Source organism: Girardinichthys multiradiatus, chromosome 15, assembly GCF_021462225.1.
Source record: "Girardinichthys multiradiatus isolate DD_20200921_A chromosome 15, DD_fGirMul_XY1, whole genome shotgun sequence".
Taxonomy (NCBI): Eukaryota; Metazoa; Chordata; class Actinopteri; order Cyprinodontiformes; family Goodeidae; genus Girardinichthys; species Girardinichthys multiradiatus.
In genome coordinates, this window is record NC_061808.1 from 25,921,394 (window position 1) to 25,931,415 (window position 10,022).

The window sequence follows — 10,022 nt, forward strand, 5'->3', positions numbered from 1 at the left end:
AACGCATTCTCCTAATGAGCTCATGGGCTTCTTAAGGTAGCTGCTGATACAGACCTTTGCTGGGGAACCGGTCGGCGGAGCGCGAAACTTTGATCTGAAAACGCTGGTCTACTTAGAACCCCACAGTGGTAGAAATTATTTACTTTTGGAAGTGGTGGTAAAAGGCATAAACTGATATGTGAATGGTTCAGAATGGATACACAGGAGGACAATATGGACTTTGATGAATGGACGCCAGTAAGTAGAGGGAGAGGACGCGGAAGAGGTAAAGCAGAAGAAGGGAAATTGTTAGACAGCCAAAGGAGTAAAAGAGAGCTGGAAGAAAACAGTTCTGAAGAAGAGAGAGTAGTTAGGAGGAAAATTGGAAGGGAAGAATGTAAAATAATATTAAAGATAAAAAATGAAGAAGAAAAAGAGAACCTGAGTCCTATTTCACTATCTAGAGAAATAAAAAAAAAGATAGGAGATGTTGAAATGGTGAAGGTCTTGAGAGATGGAAATATACTGGTGGTGTGTAAAACCGAAGAACAAAGAAGAAAGGCTTTACAAGTTGAAAACATTTGCAAGAAAACGGTGACGGAGAGGAAGATTATAGGAGAAGATAAAATCATTCGGGGGGTAATTTATGGCATTCCTCTGGAGGAAGATATAGACAAGTTAAAAAAAAGCATTGTTGGTGCAAAGGTAAAAAATCTCAAAAGACTGACAAAAAATGTAAATGGTGAAAGAGTAGGAAGCCTGTCAATTTTAATAGACTTTGAAGAAAAGGTGTGGCCACAAAATGTTAAAATAGGATATCTGAGTTTTTCTGTGAGGCCTTTCATTCCTCCACCACTAAGATGTTTTAAATGTCAGAGATATGGTCATGTAGCAGCTGTCTGCAAAGGAAAACAAAGATGTCCAAAGTGTGGAGAAGATCACAGAATTGAAGATTGTGGGGAAGAAGTACAGGAAAAATGTTGCAATTGTGGAGGGCAACATAGAGTCACATTCGGGGGATGTGAGGTAAGGAAGAAAGCAAAAGAAATCCAACAAATTAAAATGACTAAAAACATAAGCTATGCCGAAGCAGTCAAAAATGTACAGAAAGAAAGATCAAGGGATGAAGGTCAAATTAGGATTCAAGATTATCAACAAAGAAAAGTAGAATCAGAGGAAAATGTTACAATGTCTGTGGAAAAACTGATATTATTCATAGCATATGTCATTAACTGCACTGAACAGGCTAAACACAAAACAGAAAATATTAAAATAATAGTCAGAGGAGCAGAAAACTTCTTAGGGTTTAAAGAAGGATCTTGGGAAAACATTAATAAAAAGTTGGAAACAGATGGAAGGCAAGGAGGAACCCCAGCTGATAGAAATATATGATAATATTACAGTGGAATGAAAGAAGATTAATCGCTAATGGACAGGAATTTAAAGGGTATATAGATGGAATTGAAGAAAAACCAGGAATTATATGTATACAGGAGACGTGGTTAAAGCCAAACCTAGATTTTGTGTTTAAAGGGTATAATAGTATCAGAAGGGATAGACTAGAAGGAAGTGGAGGAGGATGTGGAATATTTATAAAAGAAGGGATACAATATCAGATATTAGGAAAAGGCAAAGAGTTAGAATATATAGTAGTTGAAATTTACAATAAAAAAGAAAAATGTAAAATAATAAATTTTTATAATCCATGTAAAATATTATCATTTGAGTTGATGGATGAATTAATGGGATACTTAGAAGGAAAAGTAATCTGGTGTGGAGATTTTAATGCTAACAGCACATTATGGGGAAAATGTAATGATAAAAATTTATTAAAAAGTTATTGAAGAAATAATGGAAAAAATAAATTTGGAATGTACAAATGATGGAAAAGGAACAAGAATTAATGTAAAAACAGGTACAGAGTCTGTGATTGATTATAACAATAGTATCAAATTGTTTAGCTAATAACTATGAGTGGGACATTGACAAAGATACAACAGTAGGCAGTGATCATTACCCCATTAAAATCATAACAGGAATATTAATAAATAACAGGAATACAGGATTATATAAAAGATGGAACTTTAATAAGGCTGATTGGGAAGATTTTTTATATTTAAGTCAAAAGAAATTGGAAGAAATAGATGAGTCAATTGATATAAATAGTTTAAATATAAATATCTGTAAAAATATTTTACAGGCTGCAGAAGAATCAATAAAAAAAGGAGGAAGAAAGAACGATAAAACAATTGTGCCATGGTGGACAAAAGATTGTAGTGAAGTAATAAAATTAAGAAATAAAGCATTTAAAATGTTAAAAAGTAACCCAATTTATCAGAATCTAATTGAGTACAAAAGAAAGCAGGCAAAGGTAAGAAAGATCATTAAACATGCAAAAAGAGAATATTGGAGAAACTTTTGTAATACCGTAGGGAGAGAAACAAAAATTGATCAAATTTGGAAAACGATTAAAAGAATGAAGGGTATTAGAAAAGAATATGGATATCCTATATTAAAAATAGATAATATAACTATAACGGAAGATAAAGAAAAAGCAGAAATATTAGCTAAAACATTTAGTAAAATTCATAGTTCAAATAATATTAGTGAAGAGGGAAAGAAAGGTAGGGAAATCACAAAGAAGAAATATAAAGAATTAATGCAAAATAATGTAGATACAAATAAATTAATAAATGAACCATTTACACAAGGAGAATTGAACTTTGTAACCAGGAAAACAAAAAATACATCACCTGGAAAAGATCAAATGTACTATACGATGATAGAACATCTTAATGACAAAGCAAAAGACAAAATATTAGAATTATACAATAAAGTCTGGGAGGAGGGAGAGCTGCCACAGAGCTGGAAGGAAGCAATAATTATTCCAATAGCTAAACCAGGAAAAGATAACACAACACCAGAAAATTATAGACCAATCGCATTAACATCAAATATTTGTAAAATAATGGAAAAAATGATTTATAATAGATTAACATATTATTTAAATATTAATGGATATATATCTAGAAATCAAAATGGGTTTAGAAAAGGGAGAAGCACAAATGACTCTGCATTATGTTTAGAATATGAAATTAGGAGAGCACAAATAAACAAAGAAAATGTAGTAGCTGTATTTTTTGATATAGAAAAAGCATATGACATGATGTGGGTTGAAGGATTATTAATTAAATTACATAAAATGGGTATTACTGGAAAAATGTTTAACTGGATTAAAGATTTTTTATCAAATAGAACAATACAAGTAAGAATTGGTCAAGAATTGTCAGATAAATATATAATAGATAATGGTACTCCTCAAGGAAGTATTATAAGTCCGTTATTGTTTTCTATAATGATAAATGATGTATTTAAAAATATTGGTAAGGAAGTCGGTTGCTCACTATTTGCAGATGATGGAGCTATATGGAAAAGGGGTCGTAATATCAAACTTATTGAAAATAAAATACAGGATGAGATTATTAGAATAGAACAATGAGCAAATCAATGGGGATTTAAATTCTCAGTGGAAAAAACAAAAGTAATTGTGTTTACACAGAAAAGGAAAAGAGAAAATATAAAACTAAAATTATACAATCAAGTTTTAGAACAAGTAAAAAATATAAACTTTTTAGGCATATGGTTTGATGAAAAAATTATATGGAAAGTACATATAGAAAAAATCATAGATAAATGCAAATAAATATTAAACATTATGAGATGTATGGCTGGTATTGATTGGGGAGCAGATCGAACATCATTAAAAAGAATTTATACATGATTAATTAGATCAAATATTGATTATGGAAGTATAATTTATGGATCAGCAGCAAACACTCATCTTATAAAATTAGACAATATACAACATCAAGCTTTAAGAATTTGTACAGGAGCAATCAGAACCAGTCCAATAGCAGCACTTCAGGTAGAGATGGGAGAGATGCCATTAGATTTAAGAAGGAAACAGTTAGCATTAAATTACTGGATAAATTTACAAGGCAATAATCCGGATCATCCCACACGTGATATTTTAAAACCATGCTGGGAAAAAGAAAAAAAACAAGTTAAGAGTTTTGGTTGGATTATCAATAACATAGCAGAAGAATTTCAAATATATGAAAAAGAAATAAGTTTAATGTTGCCTTTGCCAGTAGTGCCACCGTGGCTGTTACCAGAAGCAGTGGTGGATATGGTGTTGATGAAAAAGAAAAAGGATACGAAATGTAGTTTAGATTCAAGTATAATACAAGAATATATAAACAATTACTATCATTATGTTCAGATTTACACAGATGCATCAAAAACAGATGAAAAAATAGGAGTAGCATTTGTAATACCAGAATTTAAAATAAAAGTAGGAAAAAGAATTACAGATGGATTATCAGTATATTCAGGAGAATTATTAGCCATATTGTTAGCAGTGCAGTGGGTGGAGGATATAAAACCATTAAAAACAATCGTTTGTTCAGATTCAAGTTCAGCATTATTAAGTTTAAAACATAATCATTCAGAGGGTAGACCAGACATTTTGTTGGAAATAAAACTTACTTTATTTAGAATACAAAGAATGGGATTAATATTAGTGTTTTTATGGGTACCAGCACATGTAGGAGTTGGAGGGAATGAGAAGGCGGACAGGATGGCAAAGAAGGCAACACAAAACAACATTTGCTTTATAATAAATATTAGTAGGTCAGAGGCAAGAAATATAATTAAACAGAGAATCAGGAAAGAGTGGCAAAAAAGGTGGGATGAAGAAAAGAAAGGAAGATGGTTTTACAGAATCAACAAGATAGTAGGAGAAGTAAGAACAGGAAGAAGGAGCAGAAAAGAGGAAAGATTAATTACAAGATTAAGACTAGGACATACAGGACTTAATTCTACATTGTTCAAGATAAAGAAACATAATACAGGAAAATGTGATCATTGTGGAGAGGAGGAAACAATAGAACATGTAATATTGAAGTGTCAGAAATATGAACAAGAAAGAACAATTTTATGGAGAGAATTTGTAGGTATTAAAGAAATTTTTATATTGAGAGATACTTTGCAAAGAAGTTTAGGTAGCAAACATATTCAAATTATAATTAGATTTTTCAAAAGCACTAAATTAATAAATAGAATTTTATTGTTGTAATAGTAAATAAGATTTAAAACCATGAAGAACCACACTCCATACCAGTCGGTGGCGGTAATGCACATCTTCAAGTTATTTGCCAACTGCCAAAAAATAACACAGAAGAAGAAGAAGAAGAAGAAGACCTTTGCTGGAACATCACCTCAGTTATGTGGACTCCTGCCTGTCTGCCTATCCGTCTGCCTGCCTGTCTGCCTGCCTGCCTACCAACATCTGGTAATATTCCTTCTTAAGGACTGCACTGTAAATATTCTCATCACCAGTACTCTCTCTCTCTCTCTCTCCTTGGATTCCTGGGTTTACCTCCTCCTCCTCTGGCTTCTGGACAACTCCAACTCAAGATTCCTTAAACAAAGTCTACAGTAGAAATAAACCTCATTTACCGTCTTATCCTGTGTGCTGAGTCTGTTTCATCCTCTGGTTTTGTTCTAATTCGACTATCTAAGCAATTCATGATAATACTATTATCTGTCTTTCCAGCTTTGAAGCCCTAAGTAGGACCAGTTGCAGATTGAAAATTACAAGAAATTCGAGTTTTATCTGTTTGGCATAATTATGAAAGGGAGGGTGTTGAATTACCCCCACAAACCACATTTCACTCTAATGAGACTCAATGCTAAATAATATCTGGTAACACAAACATGAACATAAGAGTAAACATATTCCATCTCATTTATGATCCATGTTAATGCAGATAGGGTAGATTTGTATTTGAAAACCCCATTCTGTTTGGAGAAGCATTGTAATGATGTCATATTACTTTCCAGCTTTGTGAGCTGGCATTTCATTATTTGTGCATTTTTTCTGTTTGTTTTCATTTACAAAAGCCCAAAATATTCTTCTAATGTTAAAAATGCCCTAAAGGATGTTTTAATTTTTATTTTAAGCTAGGAAAATGAAAAACTCCACAAACTAACACTAGCCTTTTTGCAAAAAAAAAAAAAAAAAGTGAGGAAACTAAAGCTGATACATTGTTTCTGTATACCTCCTCAGCACATCAACCCGAAGCACCTAAAAGCTCCAAAACCTACAATACACCACAGTACGAACGTTATATCAGTGTGTTAAAGGTTAGCGAAACAGAGATGCTTTAGTGAGTCTGACAAATAGCTTGTTCATCTTCTGAGCTATTAATGTGTTTAGACAAGAGATGAAGGTGGATTTTAGAATACCTTCTAGAACAAAAAAGAGAGAAAATATTGACATTTGAGACAAATCTATTTGTATAATCTTGTATATTGCAAAGTCATTAAATAGAAAAGCCTAGTAATTTGTGTTCCGTTACAAAAGCTGCTCACCTAGATGGTTCTACAAACACACTCAATAATGAGACTGTTGCTTTACTGCAGATTGCAGGTGAAACTCAAAAGTAAAGTAGACACTTACTCATTTGGCCCACAAGAGGTCCTCAGAAAACTTTAAAAGGATCTCAGATATGTATGGTCCTTTTTACACTTTGAATTTGTGGTGTCACTGTTAATTTTCTTTATTCTAAAGCTTAAACATTTATAGAGTGAACTCAGTGAAATTTTGCAATCTAGAGACTAATGTTTTGCTCTCCATTTTGAGATTGGAGTGCCAGTGCGTGAAAATGCACAGTGTTGTGGCTGCAGTGTTTAGTGTGAAAAGTCCAGTCAGTTTCTTGCAGTGACAACAATAGTTTTGTGTTGCAAGTAAACCACTTTCAGCCATCTTTTTTGAAAAGTACTTGTTTGACAGCATATTTCTAAACTGCACAGTCTTTGTATTGTTAATTTCTTTACATTCTACAACTCTCCAGGACCAGGATTTATTGAAAGCTTAAGAATCTGTATATGTTATTTTGTTCAACAAAATTTGCCCTCCATTTACAGGTCTATACACAAATTGGGATGGAGAAAATGCCGGTTAGCAGGGACAACTAATGTTCATTTGTGGTATTCATTTTCTGTCAGCCTCAGTGTCAAATGCTGTGAAACAAGAACAATAACATTAATCTGTTTTGGGTTTGATCTTTTCAGTAAACAAATGCATGTTCTGGCCTCGTTCAACCAGATACAATGTAAAAAGATCTTTTTTGAAAAAAGATACTCTTTTTAAAGAACAGATACTCTCTGATCTGAATTCATGGTCTAAATATCTGTTTCTTAAAGCTGTGTGTTAAGTAATACTAAGTTCACCTAACAACATCAGTCTGTATTCTAAAGGCTCATTCTGCTGGAAATTCACCTGAGGTTTCCACAGATCCAGTGAGCTGAGGACAAATATCGTACCTCTCTCATTTCTTCTAAGGTAAGTATCCTTCACAGCTGACACCAGTCTTGCTTCAGAGCCATCACCTTCAGTCAGCAGTCTTTCCCAGAATTCCACCTGCTGGACTCTAATCAGATCCATTACGAGAAGAGGAACATCTGTCTAGGCTGTCTGCAGATAACCCAAATGTCTGCAATTACTTCCATCCTATTCCCTGCCTTGCCTCTGAACCTAAATTCCAGTTTTTGAGTCACTTTCTGATGATAATTTGTTTCTTGCTTGCAGAGCAATTCTATGTTCTTTCAATATTTGCTTTTAATTCCAGATGATCTGACTGCTTTCAGACCGTTATCCCAAGAAATCCTGCTTACCAAACTCCCACAAGGCTGTTTTTAAAGCTGTTTTCTCTCTTTATTCTAGCCCTCGATTTAAGAGCTCCTTTCTATTCACTCTAAGCTGTTAGATTTCCAGCCCATCTACAGTTTTTTCGCTGTTTCATGATCCACATCTCTTCCACTTCCCAGTTTAGTAGGTTTAGTTTAAACTCTTTAAAATGAAATGAAATATTAACCCTGATACATCTCTCTTAATGCTTCATGGTTTTAGTCTGTTTATTTTGCACTTCCACATGTAGTAGTAGCTTACAGAAACCCTTGCTGCTCTTTAGGTCCATGCTTTTCATCATTATTTTAACATTTGCATTTTTTTCTAGGTCAGACTGATCCCACCCAAACCTGGGTCGGTCCGATACTGTTGTAAATTATGAGTGTTCATTAACGAAGTCAGCCAAGAAACTGGAAACGTTTAGGAAGAACACTTACCTAAATTAAAGCTTAATTCACGGAGTAATCTTCTGCAGCATATCTTTCTGAACAGAGGGAACTTTTTCTGACATCAAAATAAAATAAAGGTGTTATTTAAACTGCCATGTTTTTATGTATATACAGTGCCTGGCAAAAGTATCGATTTTTTCCCATTTTCCTTTTTATCTAACAGCTATAAACTTCACTGGATTCTCTGGGAGATTCATTTGATAGACCAACTCAACTTTTAAAACATAAAAATCAATAGTTTTGTGGGCTTAAGTCCCTACTAGTTATGGATATCTCAACATGATATGTTTGCCAATTCCTCTTTGCAAACTAACTCAGGCACAGTCAGATTAGATAGAAAACATCCCCGAACAGCCTTTTTGAAGAATTCTGACAATTCCACCTGCACCATCTTTTATTGGTAGGATGATGTGTTCAGGCTGGTAGTTTTCCACCACAGTGCTATGCATACAAGCCAAATGGTTCATTATTGATCTCCTCTAACCAAAACGGCTTCTTCCAAATGTTCCTCTGTATGGCCTTCTGCAATCTTTGAATGAAACTTCTATGGCGTTCTTTCAACAATATTTATATTACTAGTTTTGCGAGGCGTTGTGTGGGTGTAAAAACTTTAAATGAAGATTTTACACCCTCACAGTATAGAAGCAAACTCCTATACTGTGATTTAAATACATCGCTGACACGAAATAGACGAAAGGGGCAAAATAGCGTGATATAATTATACATTTTTATTTAAAGGCGCCTTTCAGGGCACACAAGATCACCTTTTTATAAGTAAAAAGCAATAAAAGTAAAAATAAAGGATAAAAACTCGGAGAACAAAATAATAGGACCCTGGTGCTTAATCGTGGTAACAAATGAGCATTAAGCAAGGGGCGACCTGCAGGTGACAAAATGTATCTTTGTTGTCTTAATGTGCAAGGCCAGAATAGTTACAGTCAAAGCATATGGTCAAAAAAATTATTAAAACCTTTCATTTAGAGAAAAAAAAATAACCTCAAACATATTTGGTGCCTATAAAGTTTAAACACGCCTTTCATTTCCTCCCAGATGTTTAGTTTAACAGCAAAAATAGACGTGTAAGTCCTGATGTTTTACGGTGGTGAAAAATAACCGGACTAATTTTACTGTGCCGTGATTAGTGTGATAGTGTTTGCCTGCTGAACTAAAACGAATGCCTCATATAGGCCTATATTTAGATTTCAGCGTTCCAGGCAGACGCTTTCGTAGAATGAGTCTTGAGAAACGACTTGTTATGAGCTCTTAGGAATGGCAGCAATCATGAACAGCCAAGGGCGCGGGGTTCTTGACGTCACTTTCAAAAACATTTTGTCCTATCCTGTTCAAACCCCGCGTAACCACCGCCCTAATTCGCAAAACGACTCGTTTGCGCGATAGAAAAGTGTAGGTTTTAAAACCATGATTGCGGATGCTATGTTGCGTGTTTTTCATATGATAAAAATCTCCGGACGCTGCTGGTCAGCAATAAAGTTGACATTAGCAATCAATTTTATTTAGTATAGCATCTGAAATCATCACTTAAAGAGCATCACACTCGTTATTAAGGGAGGAAAGGGAAGGCTTTAGAGCAACATACAATATATTTGATGGGGGACATTTTCGGGTTTTCGAACAAGTCAGTATGTATTATTACTATACCGTCTGGGTTATACATCTAAACTGTTTAAACGCCCTTTTGTATTTGTTAATTTTTGTGGTAACTATTATTCCAACGGACCTTGAATGCATCATAGGGACACGCCGCAGATCCGGAGCAAGGCGGTATGAACCAGTTTGTAAATTACCCAGCGGAACCAACTCGAAAAATGTAGAGAATGCTT